The 18,124-nt window shown below is 36.4% G+C and overlaps 1 protein-coding gene across 1 annotated transcript in view; it reads left to right on the forward strand.

The window, feature by feature from the left end:
• Positions 1-8,978: 8,978 nt before the first annotated feature.
• The window catches only part of LOC136038804 (acetyl-CoA carboxylase-like), a gene marked incomplete in the record, with an annotated part of 240,102 nt that continues 230,956 nt past the window's right edge, over positions 8,979-18,124 (forward strand). The window contains 1 exon segment of the mRNA XM_065722186.1: positions 8,979-9,041.

Below are 18,124 nucleotides of genomic sequence, written 5' to 3' on the forward strand. Positions count from 1 at the left end.
GAAGTGACTTCCTTCCAGATAGAACATGTCTATTCCAACATGTTCCCATGGGTGGTTAGGTATACCATGAGGCTTGAGAGATTCTTTCTGGTTGTTCCTTTGGTACGCTTGGCATGCTGGGCAACGTTTGATATATTCTTCGATACTTTCAGTCATCCCTGGCCAATAAACGATTGTTCTAGCTCTTTGCTTCGTTTTTTCAATACCGAGATGGGAAGCATGCATGCTGTGCAAGATATCAGGGTGGAGGATTTTGGGGATTACTAAGCGATCTCCTTTTAGAATGATTCCATCAATCACAGTGAGTTCATGCTTGGAACTGAAGTATTGTGCGATGAGGGAAGGTGTTTGAGCTTTTGTTGATGGCCAGCCTGATTTGATTGTGTGTGCAAGACATGCTAGGAAAGGGTCTAAGAGTGTTTCTTTCTTCAATTGCAATAGCCTTGCCAGACTGATGGGAGTGAGGCTCATGACGGAGTGGACATATGATTCAATTTCTTTTTGTAGACTTTCATCTTGGCTTTGAAGGTATAGGCGGGACAGTGTGTCTGGGACTGGGATCTCTTTACCAGGCCGGAAAATGACTGTAAGATCATATGGCTGAATCTGGAGCAACATTCTTTGGAGACGAGATGATTTTTGCATTGGTCGATTAATAAGCGTTTCAAGTGGTTTGTGGTCAGTGACTACAACAAAGCTATGGCCATACAGGTACTGATGGAAGTGACAAATTCCAAAAACGATGGCGTAAAGTTCCTTTTCGATCTGAGAGTATTTCTGCTCTGTTGTATTCAATGAGCAGGAGGAAAACGAAATGATGTTCTCGTTCTGAATAAGGACTGCTCCAAGGCCTGATTTGGAAGCATCAACTTGTAGCTCTAGGTTACCAACTGAGGGATTAAAAGGGGATATGGTGCTACATATTGATTTTTTAATGGTATCGAACGCGTTGTCATGTACTTCTTCCCATACGAACTTATGCTGCTTTGATAGAGTTCATAGTGGTTCGTTCTGGGATGATACATTTGGGATGTAACGGGACAGGTAGTTTAGCATCCCTAATAGTGTCTGAAGTTCCTCGCGGTTGCGTGGTCGGGGCATTTCCTTCAGTGCGTTAACTTTGTTCGGATCAGGATGGATGCCATCCTTAGAGATCACATGACCAAAGTAAGGTATTGATTTGGACTTGAGTATGCATTTTGCTTTATTCAATTTTACAGTCTGTTCTCTGGCTCTGGTGAGTGCGGCTCGTGTGTTCACATCATGTTCAGTTTCGGATTTTCCTGAAATTATGATATCGTCAACTATGACTGAGAATCCGGGTACCCCCTCAAACGCTTCTTCCATTCGCCTCTGGAATTCATCTTGAGCTGAAATCAGGCCAAAGGGCATCCTCCTGAATTTAAATCTCCCAAATGGTGTTGCAAATGTTGTGAGCTCTGATGATTCTTCATCAAGGACTAGAGACCAGTACCCATGCCTTGCATCAAGTTTTGTGAAGAATTTTGCTCCTTCGTGCTTTTGAATAGCCTCATCAAAGGTTGGCATAGGATGGTGTGGCCTTTTTATAGCTTTATTCAGGTCATGCGGGTCAATACAGATCCGAAGTGACTTGTCTAGTTTCTCGACAATAACAACAGAATTAACCCAGTCTGTAGGGTGAGTGACCTTTTCGATGACACCTAGGCGTTCCATACGCTCTAGTTCTTCCTTGAACCTTGGTAGGACTGCAACAGGGATGCGTTTCGTTGGTTGGATTGTTGGTTGTGCTCCTTCTTTCAGAACAATCTTGCATTCACCTCTCAATTCCCCAATTCCATCAAAGAGATCTGCAAATTCAGTAAACAGGTCGTCTGATGACTCGTTGAGAGTAAAGATGCATTTTATCAGCTGCAACTTACGCTAGCAACAAATCCCAAGATTGGTCTGGGTGCTTCTTCTACTATGAAAAAGGTAAGCAGCTCACTGTTACCATTGTTGTGGGAGCAAAAGAGCTGGCAAGTACCAAGTACTAGGATCTTCTGTCCACAGATACTGGTAAGGATTTGGCGGGTAGGGTGGATCTGTGGGCTAGGCTTGATGTTGTTCAGAAGAGATTTTGTGAGGATGTTGGCTTGAGCCCCAGTATCTACCTTGAATCTGACGCTGATTTGTTGTTCAATGCGTAGGACTGAGTAGGGTTGGTCATCTGCATTTTCTATTGACACCTCGTGAATAAAGAGTTCATCATCACCGCACCTTACATCATTTGGGTCTGCTCTGTTTGACTCGATCGCGTTGATAGATTTCTTTCCACTTCTGCATACTTTTGCGAAATAGTTCATTTTGTTGCACTTGCTGCAAATTTTCCCTTTTGCGGGACATTTGTGCATGGGTGAATAATCCCCACCACACAAATAGCAATCTTGTCTTCTCGCTATGTTGGGTCTGGCAGGTCCTTTGGATTGTTTGTTATACTGGACGAAGTCGATTTCCTGCTTGATTTTTATTTCGTGGTTGGATGTCGCTGCTGTTGACATCAACTTTAGTTGTGCCTGGGTTTCTGTGTGGGCTCGAGCAGTAGTGATTGCTTGGGGAAGAATTAGTGTTGGTCCCATCTGCAGTAGTTTTTCACGAATCTTTGGTGACTTAACTCCACAGATAAGTCTATCTTGTACCATTTCATCACGGATTGCAGCACTGTACTCACAATCACGAACCAAAAGTTTTAGATCTGTCACATACTGTTCCACAGTTTCAATGTCGTTCTGATCCCGTTTGTGGAAAACATAACGTGAGAAGATTGGATTTGCAGATGGACTAAAGTATTCATCAAACTTTTGCATATACACTGCAATACGGTTTTTTTCAGCCTTGGTGAGAGACCAGGTGCTGAAGATGTCCCGTCCTTTCTCACCAAGCCATATTAGTAAAAATGCACATTGAACAGTCTCTGTCTTTCCACTCAAGGGGCCTGCAAACATGAGTGTTGCATGGCTTTTGAATCTATTCCAAGCTTCTTTGAGGTTGTCTGCTTCCCAATTAAGTTCAGGGTATGGGACAGTGGATTCCATTTTTCTGACACCATGTAGAAATTTCCGTCTTGTCAATTGTTAAGCAGTATATTAGAAACCCAGGTTACAACAATCTGCAAAGTAAAGCATAATATAAGCACAAGCGTAGCATAGCAAAACATAAGCTAAAGCACATGCACAACATAGTAAGCAGGAGGATGTTACAGAACTTTGCCCATTGTTTACATATAGTATTGGTTAATGTGAAAGATAGACGTTTTTCAGGGGAGGGAGATTTTTGTGGTGAGGGGGAGGGGGCAGTGGGGTACATGGGAGGATTTTCAGATGGTGGAATTTTTAGTGGGGGAAAGGAGTTTTTCTTCAAGGGGAGGCTAATTTCCCAGCATTATTTAAAAAATTCAGAAAATAAATAAAAAACTAAGTTTTTTTTTACTGAAAGTAAGAAGCAACATTAAAACTTAAAACGAACAGAAATTAGTATGTATATGATGCAGATCGCACTCCCAACCCTACCTCGTTTTACACTGAAGTTTTTTTAGAACTTTTAAAAGAGCTTATGATTCTAATTAAACAGCCTGTGTGATTCAGGAGTCATGCTTAAATAGCTGGAAAAAAAAAAATCAAACTTTAGCATAAAGAGCAAGGTATTGAGGAGAGGGTTATCCCCCTCATATGCTTAATAGTTTCTGTTCGTTTTAAATTTTAATGTTACACTGTACTTTCAGTTGGAAAAACTTGCATTGTTTTATTTAATCTTTTGAAGCAACTTAAAGGTCAAAAGGATATTTGATGAGTAGTCAAAAAAAAATACAAAGAATAATTAGAACAAAGGTAAATTTAAATAATGCTTGAAATTTTATCAGCAATAAAATAATAATTAAAAAAAAAAAAATAAAACTACTTTTAATCCTAACTGACTCCTGCAGCAAGGGGGTCTCCTCCTATGCTCCTGCTCTAGTCTCTCCAAATAACCTCCCCAAGATTACATTAATTTGTGTGATATTTGGCAAAAACAAATAATGATAAAAAAAAGGATATATGCCCAAGAATAAAAAAAACTTGTTGTTTGCATCTGAAATTAGCTCTTCATGATTTATGTGGTGGAATGGGTAATTTGAAAAGAGTTAAAAGAAATTCTAGACAATGACTTAGTGCAATAAAATTTGAAAAAAAAGGAAACATTTAACAATAAACTATAAGGACAAAACTAGAAAACAAAGAATACTGACTTAGCTAAAAAAAAATAACTGTTTCCTGAAAAATTCAATTTTTGAAGTTTCAACCAAACTTTTTTTTTATCTCTTGTGGTATTCTGTAATTTTTAGTGGTTTTCTAAATGTTTTAATTTTAAGACTCTGAGCTAACTTTTAATTGAGTTTCATTGTGTTCTATAATCTCAGGTGGTTTTTGAGAAAAGCCTATTAAACAGAAATTGCACTTTTTATATGAAAAAGGTTGGTCAGAGGATATAATTTACAGAAAAGGTAGCAGCAATTCAGTTGCTTCAGTCCTGTCTAATATTTCTCATATCCATTTGTACTCCTGTATTGGAATTAAGTTGTAAATATTTACAACTGAGTTTGTTGAAGATAATTTACTTAACAATTAATTATAATTCATTAAATACAATATTAATCTCTTCTCAAAACTTGTGTTACTATCAATTATTATGTTAATGGTGGATCTGACGTTATCTCTATAAACCCAATAGCCACAAGGTCACTCCCAATCCTTCAAATAATACTAATAATAATTATTTATTTCAACCCTCCTTACATACATGAAATACACCAAGAGGAGCAGAAAAATAAAACAAAAATTTAAAGAATAAACAAGAGAAACTTACAAAAAAAAAAAAAACATTCCAGCTACTTAAGCAACACAATTAAGTGGAAAGTGGACAATATTTTCTCAATGAAAGTAGTATGGCCATTCCAGATCCAGACTTTATGACTGAGGCTCTATAAAACAAATCCTAAACCTAATTTACATAAGTCCAACAGGCAGGGTCTGAAACTGTTTGACCATGATGATTCAAATCAGGGACAGAGTGCCTATTTTGACAGTTAACAGAAGCATACTGCCAAAACAGCTTGGGATTATTTTTTATATTTTCATCTAACCTTTCTTCATGTCTCTTCTTCAGTTGTTTGATGGAATTGGTGGCCTCATTCCATGCCTTTTGATACTTCTGATAGTTTGCATCTGTTTTCTTTTTTTCAAAGTGTTTCCAGGTTCAATTCTTCCTATTCAGTAGTTTGCTAGTTAGACAAGTCATGAAGGGTAGTGTTTTTGCCTGTCTCCTCCAAATGTTCTAGTGTGAGCCTTTTCAAAAACTAGCAATACAGCTTTGAATTTCTGCTAAGATTCTTTGATATCTGAAGTGAATATGGTATCCCAATCAAAGTCAGCAAGTCTCTCAGAGATATGCCTGTAATCAATAACTTTGTGTTGTTTAGGAAGAGGTTGAATAGTAGACAAGCGCAATTCTGTGAGGATATCAGCATGATCACTGTGACCAATAGGGGCAAGAAATTCATTTTTAGTCCACAAATCTGGATTATTAAGAATAACAAGGTCCAGTATGTTGGATGCTTGACCATCTCTATACCGTGTAGGTTGGTCAACAGTTTGGAACAGTGAATGTTCAGACAGACAAGTAAGAAATGGAGATTCCTGTTCTTTGGCTGAAAAACCAGGACCATCAACCCAATCATAATCAGGAAAATTGAAGTCTCCAAGAATCACCACATGTTGGTTGCAAGAGTCTTTGATAATATCAGAAATGATATTAGCAAGATACTGTTCTGATTCAAGGCAAGAGGGAGTATTAGGACTATGATAAACCACTCCAAACACCATTGTAGAATTACCACACTGCAGTCTAACCCAGACATTCTCAACCCAAACACAGCAATTGGAAGAAGGAATCAAAGTGCTTATCTTGAAACTGCTTTTTACATATATTCCAACATTTTTTGGGGCTCTTTCACATTTTTGGGGCATATCTCAGATATGGCTGCAATATCAACTATTTCTTTTGCTAGGCAGAGATGGAGTTCTGGAACCTTGTTAAAGAGGCCATCAGCATTTGCACTAAGAACCCTTAGTTTTCCAATATCATTTGCATGACAAGTCACACTTTTGGTTGCACTGTGCAGAGATGATTTATTAGCAAAAAATGCACCAGCAGAAAGAGGCTCAGTTGATGAAGCACCAGAAGAAACTATTGCATTAGCACTGGAAAAATGGGAACTACTTGAGGACAACTCATTAATACATGAAACATCATCATCAACTGAAACAAACAAACTATTTACACTCTCATCTGGTGACAATAGTCTGTCCAGATGAGAAACATTACATTAGTCCAAAATCATCCCCTGCTGTGGAACTGCAGTGTGCAACAGGTCTGCATATTTTTTTTATGATGATTCCTAAGTTCCTGATTACAAGATTCTTTTCACATGATGCTGTTCTCTCTTTCAGTTGCTGAACAAGCTGTCTATGTTTAAGGCAATCCTCCTTTAGTTCTGGAAATGCAATTCCTGCTATTTGAGTAAAATTTTGAGCCATATTAATGTTTTTTCAATATGTAGGAAATGTATTTGCATGTCTTTAAAACCTTATAAAATGGAATTGAGCAAAGTTATGAAGCTGAAAACAATTTTGCTGTACTTCAATTCAACAGAAGATCTATTTTGCAAGGTTTCACTTTTATAACACACATATTTTTAAAGTTCATCAAAGGTCAGGACCCTCTAGAGGGAGAACAAGTGGAGGTAGTTGCTTCAAAATACCTTCCCAGGACATGCTTGTCTGTAGATTCATCCCTGAAAGTTTTATTTTCTAACCTAAACCCTTCTGAGATAGCAAGAAGTCAATTAACTAGAATTTTACCTAATTTGCTATCCTAGTAGGCTTTTACCTTCTTTGTGATTGTTTCTTGTAAATAGACATTTCATGAGCCTAGCCTATATCCATTACATAGGGTAACCATTATCTTATATTATAAAACATATCCATCATAATGTATATCTATTATATCTGTCAAATATATCTATTATAAAAAAATAAAAGAAGAATAAAACCATAGCCTAGGCTCTTTTTATCTGATTTATATCCTTGCTTGTGAGAAACTTTAGAATACATTGTGTTGCAATGACACCAACCATTTTTTCATCCTGTCCTACTTCTTTTATCAACTTGAGGTTTAAATAATATTTTCCTTCTCTTGCGGGGGCGAACAATTTAAATTTTCGTCAATGTAGCTAATATCTTAAATTTTTTGGATATTTCAAAAATTCGGTAAAAATAAAATCGGTTGCTAATCTCAATCAAGGATTTAAACGAGGATTTACCAATAGGCCAACTAAGCCTGGGCCTAAAGGTTTAAAATGCCAAGGGGCGTTACAAATTATCACTGAGGGATTTTTCTTAATAAAAGTGGATTGATGCGATTTATCGTTAAAGTGCTAGGTGCTTTTTGCCACCCTCCTGCCAGAAAAGATATTTAAAACAGCAAAGGAATTCCGACGTCACCCAAGAATTCTAGAAATAAGCAATTGTACAAACTAGTTGTCAAATGCAATTATAATCGAGCTGCAAAAAAGCGAAGTTGGAAGTACGTGCGTTTGGAGTCTTAGTAGTAGTAGAAATAATGGTCCAGAATGTGTGAAGTGAGTACCCTTAACCACTCATAAGAAATTGCAGATATACGCTTTTGATAACTTAGATGCATTTAATGGCAACAGTAGCGGTCTCGTTCAGGGCTGGTTATTCAGAAAAGGGGGCATATTTGATCTTGAATCTCCAAAAGGCCAAGGATACTAAGGTAAAACGTTTTGAAATTGTTAAGGGTCATATAAAAAAACATGGTATGTGCAAAAGGCTGTCAAAAGGACACCAAATAAATATCTGAGGAACAGACAAGGATATGAAATTGATACTTTAAGCATATATTGAGAGAAAAGTTCAAAAATAAACGAGAGAGTCAGCACCCTCCCCCTTGACCTTTAAGATGTTCCGCTGATTACGGATATACATCTTAAAAAGTCAGTTAAGTCAAAATCACATTCTCCTACACCTCCATGACAACAAACACCATCAAAATACAATTCCAGTCACTTTAACTCCTTCCACCGAAATCTCCCTCTAGAGATCTTTTGCTTTTAGCTTGTGCCAGAGCTATGGTAGATACACACCAAAAAACACCGGTTGGGCCATGTTTTCACTGTGTAAGCAGCAAATAAAAATGGTAGTAAAATTTTAAAACAATATTGTTCAATGAGCTTCTGAAAAATCACAAACTATTTTGCAAATTCATATGTGTCTTCAGTATTTAGGCTTTCACATGGTAACGAAAATTTGACAAAAAGAAATCTTATAGGGAATGCTGTGCACATTTTAGAAGAAGTTTTTTACATATCTGTTCTTGAAACCTTCATACAGCTACACAAATTTCTTCCTCTTCCTTTTTTTAAGCTTTATGCTAGTTTTGTTATGTGAAAGCAAAAGATTTTTTTTCAAAATTCTTACCCTTGCTTTTGTTTAAAAAACACACAAATCTATAAGAAATTGAGTTAGAGAGTAATCGGAAAATGTTAATCAATTCTTAATTTTAATTTAGCAAATGTTATCCAAAGATTGTTGGTTACTTTTGGAGAAATTATAGACGGATTATTAAGTTTTAGGCAAAGTTCAAGGTAAATGCTTTCAAATCTTAGAAAGCGAAAAACAATTCTTTTTAAGAATTAGTTCCAATTTCTGAGCCATTAAGAATTTGAGAAAACAGTTGTTTGTGATGACAAAAATTAAAGACTATGAGGATTGTCCCATACCTACTAATTTTTTTTTTATTTAATTTCTCCCGCATTTTCTACCTTGGGTTGAATTAATTTTCAAGAAAGCAATTTTTGATTCGGCTCTTTGTTAGTGGAAAATCAAAGTGACAGAAACGCCTAACTTCTTGTAGAAGAATCTTATAGCGAACTATTTAAAAATTAAGAAGGTTGTAATTGACCATAGGTGAGACCAATTTAATATTTGTAAGTTATAGTATAATTCCATGTGACATTACCTGCAGTAAATCTTCTCCAATGGAAGAAACATTTGTAACTTTAAGTACAAGTGTCCTATTGAGGGAAGTCCAAAAAATATTATGAATTTGTAATTAGCCTAGTAGGCCTATCCCTACTTTAATTAATCATAAATAGTTACTTATCTCATTTCTAAAATTTGACCTATTAGTGAAATGCATCATCCCCAAAACAAAAAAACAAGAAGATATATAACAAACTTTCCAAAGAATATTTTCAACCCAGATGGGAGAAGTGTTCTAAGCCTGATAACTTTATAAAAAATCCCGATTTAGCTTATAGAGGATGAAATTCTAGATAAGATTTTGGTAAAATTGTAGTTAATTGACTTCTTGCTATCTCAGAAAGGGTTTAGGTTAGGAAAATGAAACTTTCAGGGATGAATTTACAGATTAAAATATGTCCTGGGAAGGTATTTTGAAGCAACTACCTCCAATTGTACTCCCTCTAGAGGGCCCTGACCTTTGATGACCTTTAAAAGTATGTGTGTTATAAAAGTGAAACCTTGCAAAATAGATCTTCTGCTTAATTGAAGTACAACAAAATTGTTTACATCTTCATAACTTTGCTCAATTCCATTTTATAAGGTTTTAAAGATATGCAAATATATTTCCTAAATTTTGAAAAAAAAAAACATTGATATGGCTCAAAATTCTACTCAAATAACAGGAATTGCATTTTCAGAACTAAAGGCAGAGAAAAAGCAACTATTAACTGAAAATTAAGGTAAAATGTTGTTTTGTCAAAATTTCAATTGGTATAGACCTGTCATGTAGGCAAATTTCAGGGCCCTGTAGAGGGAGAAGGAGCAAATGTGTGTACTTTAAACTGCTTCCCAGGACATGCTTTAGCCTGTAGACCCATCCCTGAAAGTTTCATTTTTCTAACCTAAACCTTTTCTGAGATAGCAAGAAGTCAATTAACTAGAATTTTACCAAGATTTTTTTGCTATCTTATAAAGTAGCTGAGCTAGGTGTAGGATTTTTTTGGAAATGTTTTCAGACTATAAGCTATGCCCTAGTAAGGCATTTCAAGGTATCTGCTTTATCCTCTTCCTGCCTCCAGAGTGTCCAAGATGGACTCCAACAACTTTGTGTTATAAAAGTGAAGTTTTCACATGAGGCCCAAGAAAAGTGTTTTAAGTTTTATATCATAGACAAATCCTGATCTGTGAGGTTTTAAAGTAAGTAAAAATATGGTTCAAGCTTAAAAAGAAATATTTGCTAGGCTTAAAATCCTACTTCAACCATTAGAATTTGCTAAAAGAAAACAAAAGTTGAATTGAAGTTAAGAGGAAAAACAAACAAACAAAATAAGCTTTTCCTGTATGCTGGTTTATATATTTTCTTTGACTCTAGGTTTGGAACACTATTCTAAGCCATTTAGAGTAAAACATAGCTTTTTAAATGCAAAACATTCTATGCACATGCATGAATACATTCTGGGTTCTAATTTTGCCCTTGTCACATATCAAACCCTGAAAATAATTCAAAAATAAAAGTAAAGGTGGGGATGCTGATATAAGGATTGATTAATAAATTGATATACTCTGTCAAATATTTTAAGTATAAAAAAACTTATATTTATTAGCCAGATTTTGTCATGCTCTAAGAACAAAGGGTTTAATCTTACTAACACAAAGAAACTCTCAAGTTTTCAATATACACCCTAACACACAATGATTCTTGTACAGAGCTGTGCTATCAGATCAACAGCTTTTTTTAACAGTCTGGGAAGCAGATTGTCAGGTCTGTGGGACTTATTGGTATCTCACATCAGAAAGAGATTATGGACTTCCACAGATGCCCCTTTGATGCTGTCATAGGCCCTTTTGTGTTGTAATTTGGTTTTGAAGTTGAAGGGCCATGAGGTTCAGTAATGAAAACTGTTATTGAGGAAGACATGCTTTTTATATTAATTCTGTTGTCTGCTTTTATGGTTGATTTTAATTTTTTATGTTGTTCTTTGTCATTTTCATGGTTTGGGGACAAGCTTGATAGTGGTGTACTGATTTTCTTTGCTTTACAGTGATTCTCTATAGTACTGTCACTGCTGTCCCAGAGGACCAGATAAGATTTTGTTCCATATGGTGCTCCCAAGGCCTATTTTAATTTTTTGTAATTAATAAAAGTCCTCTTGATGTGATTGTTTGTTACATTGAGGAAACCTGTTGTGGTGGCTAGGGTGGCATAGTCATTCTTTCCAATTGGGGGCATGTATGAAGTAGAGAGGAGAGCTCCCAGTTTCTTGACAAATAGTAGGTAAAAGAGGCTTGGTTGCTGTCCATCTCAGTACTGAGACGTCTTAGAAAATAGTTAAAGCTTAGGGACATCCAGTGTCAATGGAGGCAATTGTAGCCTATAAGAGGATTTCATAAGCACAAGAGATCCACTGGGGCAAACATTAAATGACAGGTTGGATATAGTATGGTGTCTTTGCAGGCTAACATGTGAATCTAGTAACTGGTATCTTGAATTCTTAGGTTGTTCTTCAGTTATGAGTTTAATATCACAGTCATTTTCACAAATCAAAGACTTTAGCTCATTGATTTGGTTTTAGGAGCTGGTCAATGTCCATTCTTTGAGCAGAGAAATTGGATGTGCTTACTGCTTTTTTTGGTTGAGTAATTCCTTATGGTAGTGGTTCATGTTGAGTATTGGCATGTTTGCAATAAATAGGGGAGTGCTAGAGGATCTGGTATAATCTCTACAGTCCAAGGGATAGTATGGGTAGCTGCAAGCCAGGTACTTTGAGTTTTTTGGATCAATAATTCCATGCCAGATAGCCAGGTTTAGATTGCCTATTTCAGTAGAATGTTGAAGTTCTACAGATAAGACTGTCTTTTCCTGTTCTAGCCTGGATGTATCTGCTCTGAACTGGATTTCCTGACAAAAATCATAAGATTTTTGCTGTATAGTACATCTTTTTAAATTTAGGTTAAAGGCAGAGAAAGGGATGTGTGGGGTAGGTTATGGGTTATTGTTTGCTGCTGCACATATCAATCACCATTGACCCAAGTTACTAGTTAAGTAAATTGCAAGCTAGCTGGCAAAGAAAAACTTGCCTATATATCTGCTGAAAAGTTATCAGTGATGGTGGTATTGGAGGGGCCATGGGAAACTTTGTTTCTCCAAGGTTCACCTGTCCCCTTTCTGCTATAATATGATGGTGGAGCTATGGATATTAGAGCAGCCACTGGTTTATGTGGGTTTTTGAATCATACAGATTGAAAACCCTGATGTTGTTGTTATTTAAATTAAATGAAATGTTCCTATATGAGAAATTTGAAACAGGAATTGTTTGAATGGTACTGCTGGATAAAAGAGATCTGAAATAAGGTGCCTGTTCTAAGTCTTGATTGTTTTCCTCTATGCCTCTACTGAAAATAAAACTAGGAAATATATACATGTATATAATTGACTTAGTTCCCCTGCTAGGCACTGCTTGGCCTAGAGAGTGATGTCTTCCCCCTCCATCTGCTTTGGTCCAGTGCAAGTGTTATTGCTTTGCTTGATCTGATGTTTGCCATCGCCAGAAACTTGGATAGGCTACCAGACCATTGTTTTTGTTGGTCAAGATTGCTTTGGCTTTGGTTGGTCAAGGGGTTGCATCTAGCCGGATTTCATAAGGTCAAAGTCAAAGATCATCTTTGTGGGTAAGTGTATGTGTATTTAAAGTAGATGTTAAAACCATTGTAATGTGAGCTCAGCCGCTTGGGTAGAAAACTAAAACTGCTTGGTAAGCTGTAGCAGCTTCTCATTACTCACAAAGTCAAACCACCTTAGACCTTTGATCCTTCTCTGGCCTTTTGTCTGGAATATGTCAATGGCATTTAGTGTTATGGTTGATGCATGTCATTTTCAGCTCCATAAAGCATTAGAGAACCAACAAGGGCATTGAAAATCTGCAGTTTAGTTTAATGACTGATGTTTGGTTTTTACCAAAGGTGATGGTTCAGCCTGCCCATGGCAGAAGACACTTTGGATATCCTTGCTTGCAGCTTGGGAGAACCAATTTGTCTGAGGAAATTGTAGAGCCCAGGTAAATGAACTTACTTACGTGCACTTGTGGCGGGAGTCAGATGTTTCCAACTTGCCCAGCATCCAGGATCCTTGCAACCTCTCTGGACCAGGTTTCACAATCTACTGCCAATTGCTCTGTGAACAGGAGCCACTGGACTGACCATCTATGTCCAAATTTCTTAAAGCCACCAATGGGATCTAGGTCAGACTTGATCAGGGTCCACCAGTTCTTCTTTGGCCCTAATGGATGCCTCTTCCAAGTGTTGTAGGGCTCAACTAGAAAGATTCAACAGGGCAGGTATTCTGGTGGTCTTTGCAGGATGTGACCGAGTCATTCTAAGCAGCACTTTTTAATGGTGGTAGTGACATCTCTTCTAATCTTGCAGAGTTGGCAAATATCAGAGTTAAATATTTGATCTTGCTGGCAAATTCTAAGTATTTGGTGTAAGCATCCATGTTCAAAACCAGCTAGTGCTCTCTCGTATTGGAGCTTCAAGGAACAAGTTTTGCATCCATAGAGTAGGATGGTTTGGACCATGACAGTATAGGTTTGACTTTTAGTCAGAATGGAAATTTCTCAGTGGTTCCAAAGGGGCTTTTGAAGGGATGCGAAAACAAACTGCGCCTTATGTACTCTTTGCTGGATGTCTAAGTCTGAAGAGCCATCAGTACAGAGTATTTAGCATAGGTAGGTAAAGCACTCAACCCTTTCTAGCTGAGTTAAATTCATGCTCAAAGATATTGGGTCAGATGAATCATGACCATAAATTAAGTTTTCTCTGTGCTTGCTTCAAGTCCAATCAGATTTGACCATTCAACAATATCATCTAGCATCTTTTGAGCATGTTCAGAGTAGGTGAACCTTTGGATAACCTCAATGCTAGTTGATCTGTCTAGACTAACTGGAGAATTGACACCAGGAGAAGACAGGTCTATAGCCATAATTTTCATTTTATGCAAGTTTATCTGCAGTCTCACATTTGTGGTATCATCTTGTAAGATCTGAAACATCTCCAGCAAATGATCCATGAAGTCTGCTTGGGTGGCTAATTCATCAGCAAAATCAGCATCTGAGATGACATGATCTCCAAATTTGAGCCCAAAAGCAGGACATGAAGTTGCCCTTCTCATAATTTGGTCTATGATGGCATTGAATAGTTGTGTCCTCTTGTGATTTGAAGAACAGGCTGTGCTGGCTGTTGACTTGACCATAGCTCTCTGTAATGGTGTAGCGCTTTGGAGATTCTTCACTATTTTTCAGGGAGGCCAGTTGATTCTAGAATCAACTGGCTTCTCGGTTCACTGATTTGACTGCAGCATGGAAGCTGAAGAAATCAAAAAGAGCTTTACGTCAGAGCTCTGTAGTTTTTCTATTATCTGCTGAATCGTAAAAATCGGTTTGATGGTTGAGCAGTCCTACATAAAAGCAGCTTGCTCCCATCACCGAATCCTATGAATAATATTCCAACAGCAATTCAGCAGGACCATTGAGAAAAGTTTCCTGAGGACTGGCAGCAGAGTTATTCCACTTTTGGGATTATTCCAGTTTGCCAGATTATGGAGAATAGGGTGTGGAGGAACAGAAGCATTGTAGGGCCTGTATATTTCAGCTCTTTAGAGCTTAGGCCACACATACCAGCAGCTTTATTATTCTAGCGCCCTTTAACTGCATTTTTATTAATATATACATTAATGTTTTAATATATACATCAATTATATGCACTAATGTATAACGGTAAATGCTAGCAAGTCAATAGCTAATGTGAAAACTTAGATGTGATGCTATAATGCTAATGAGTGGATCAAAGTTCGTATCAAAATCAGACAAGTCACTTGACCTCTGGATACTTACAAGAGAGCATGTATTTTTTCTTTATCTTGCCTAAGGGTAAGTGACTATATCTGATTATAGATACTGCATACAGTCAGTATGTTTTACTAAAAATTAATGAATTTTATATATAGTTTGGTAATTATACCGTGTTTTGTCTCACAGCTTGGGGATTAAGTTGGTAGTTTTTTGAAGAGGATCAGGACTTTGAATTTAACAACAAACTTTTTTTCTTGAGTCCTGACAAGACATAGGCTACGCCAAGGTTCGACTGTCTTCTTTACCATGGTGTCCAAAATTCAGTATAACAAAAAGAAAAAAAGAAATGTATCTGTAAAATAGGACAATTTCTATAATTAAAGGCCCTTGCCCCTGGGACAAGAGGGTTCTTTTGGCTATTCTGAGCCAAATTGGCGTTTTGAGGCTATGATTCGGTTGCTATTAGTAATGCATGGTGTAAATGTATTGTTTGGGATTTGGGAGAACATTGATCCAATTTCTACCTCTAGTCTTGCATATTTTACATAATTCTGGACCTAAGCCCTTGAGTTGCAGGGATATCCTCTCTTGAGGTACATTTTACACCCCTTTGATCATTTTGAGTGAAATAACTACCTCAAAATTTTAATCTGAAACCATGAGGGGTCTAGTTACAGCAGGGGCAAAAGGGGCATGGGAAAGGGGCAAGTTGTCCTCAATCACTTACAGCCATTAAATGGGTGTTAGGAATTCCAATTTCCAATCGCACAAGGCCCCTTCCAAGCTTTTAAACTAGCCCTGGTTTGAAAAATGGCTGAAAAAAACCCCCTGGGAAATGCTCTTTACTTAACCAATGCTAGTTTGTTGACTCTGATAGTATTTAATTTAAACAATATCTATTTTTTCTTCTGTTTTTATGAATAAACGATACTTTTGATCGAAGAAATAAAAATATACCTTCAGTTTAAGCTATTGCATTTGGGCCTATCATTAAAACAGACTAGGTAAATGCAATAGTTTGTTTTCACAGTTTATTCATTTGCAAGGGCCTAATTTATGTTCTTTTTTTTTGGTTCTTCCTCCCATGTTATATGCAGAAGATAAATTCCTGCTTGTGTGGAAGTCTTTCAGTTTTAAGACAGGTTTGTTTTGTTTATTCAGTATTGACATAGAAGAATTTGCTTCCTTCTCATCACCTTTTTGGTTTTTTAGGTTGCACCCTCGTCGTCTTTTTCTGTATATTTATTCTTTTATATTAAAACACCCTCTTACACAGGGTAACTTGGGCTTGTTTTTAGGTTGAATCTTACTCCCAACCAGTATTTCTCCCAAGCATTATTTTTTCACCATTAAGTGGTCTGAATAGGGTTACAAACAGGGCCAGATCCAGGGAAAGGGGTTAATCAATTTGATCTCCCCTCCCGAAATTTTTATCGAACTCGTAGAAAGTATCCTAAACACATATAATCATTTTTTATAATTTACACAATTTGAAAATTGTATTGGCAATCATAGATGCACACAGACCCTAAATCTTAGTGTATTGGGAAGGGACGGGTTTGTGAAATTTAGAGATTCATTTTTAGACCCATTATTTTTCAATAATTTAGTGGAATCATAAAATTTATCATTAAAGTGTAATTTGCACATTCTGACCAATTTCGGCACGAGTGTTTCGCTTTCTTCCCCTTTGTGTGTAGCCTGAATTTGTACAATCAAAAGAATTTTGACTAGTGGATCCTAGAAAAATTGTGGCTTTAAGATGGAATTTTTATTAAACCACAGACTTATTGCTTGCCTGGAAAATTTCCTCAGTTCTGCTGACTGGGATTACTGTCGACTCTTTATGTTAAGAAATTGAAAATACGGATTTGCTTATTTAATTCTTTAGTTTTTAAAATGAAACCTTTGGTTTAACAGTGTAAGTATCACACAATTGTAAAAGCGACTATTTATTAAGATTTTAAAATCTGTTTTCTAGGACAAATAAATAAAAAATAAGGAAAATTTCAAAAAGGAGGGAGAGAAAAAAAGACAATGTAACAACAGAACAATCAAACCAGTAGCAGTGCCCAAAGACAATGGGTAAATTATAAAAATAGGAACTGGCGCCAGTATTGACAAAAAAACTTGTATTAACCCCAATCCAGCGTTTGGTGACACTTGACATTTTTTTCAGTGTAATAATAAGAACAATTAATTTCATTAGTATAATTAGTAAAATAAAGGCAGTGTTTGTTCTCAGTTCCTAACAGAAAAATGATTAAAGAATTTGAAAAAGCTAAAAGTTGTCAAACGCTTGATGGTGTTGATGGTTTTTTTGTCGTCACTAGCGCCAGCTCTCACTCTTATAGTTTATCCATGCTCTTTGGCTCAGGCCACAAAGGCCTATTGTCTCCAAATAAAGTATATATATACTAAAGGAATTAGTAATTAAATTAATTTAAATAATTTAAATTATTTTATACATGATGGGATTTATTTATGTGCAGTAATTTCAGCTGTCAATTTGATTTGTTAAACCCTTCTTTTTGTTGAGTCAGTTTTGTTTAAACTCTCAAGTTATTTTTGAATTTTTTGGGCATTTTAATGTAAGATTTGGATTTGATTTATTCATATTTTGGGTTTTTCATAGGCTGTAAAAAGGTCTCAGAGGTGTTAATAAATTATTGGATATTAAATTTACACTTTTTTTTCACTTTTGGGATAAAGAGTTACCCTATTTTAGCGAAAATAGGCTATTTTTTTCGAAAATTCGTTATTTTAGCGAAGAGTTATTGTTTCTTTTCAGTCTCCATTTTCAGAGGAACCAAATTTTCTAGTTTCCTTTTTACCCAAGGACTTTCAGATATAAATCTCCTTCAACCAGTTGGAAAGAAAGCATTTCCTGACTTTTGGGGGACAGTGTCTCAACCGTATGGTTTTACAACAGGACCTCTTGGGACAGAGCATACTGCTTTAACTTTTGAATCAGGCCACCCGTGGATGTGGGTGGCCTGACAACAAGTCTCTGCCGACACATGAAGTATAATATTTATATTATATATGCATTAAATAGATAGCGTTTTCCTCAACAATTAGTATAAGAAAAAAACTGAAATTATGCATTAAGACTGAAAGAGGCATTTACATTTTTCCAGGATAAGGGGTTGTTGCCCACAACAAAACAGTGCGTCAATG

This window comes from Artemia franciscana, chromosome 18, assembly GCF_032884065.1.
Source record: "Artemia franciscana chromosome 18, ASM3288406v1, whole genome shotgun sequence".
NCBI classification, from domain to species: Eukaryota; Metazoa; Arthropoda; class Branchiopoda; order Anostraca; family Artemiidae; genus Artemia; species Artemia franciscana.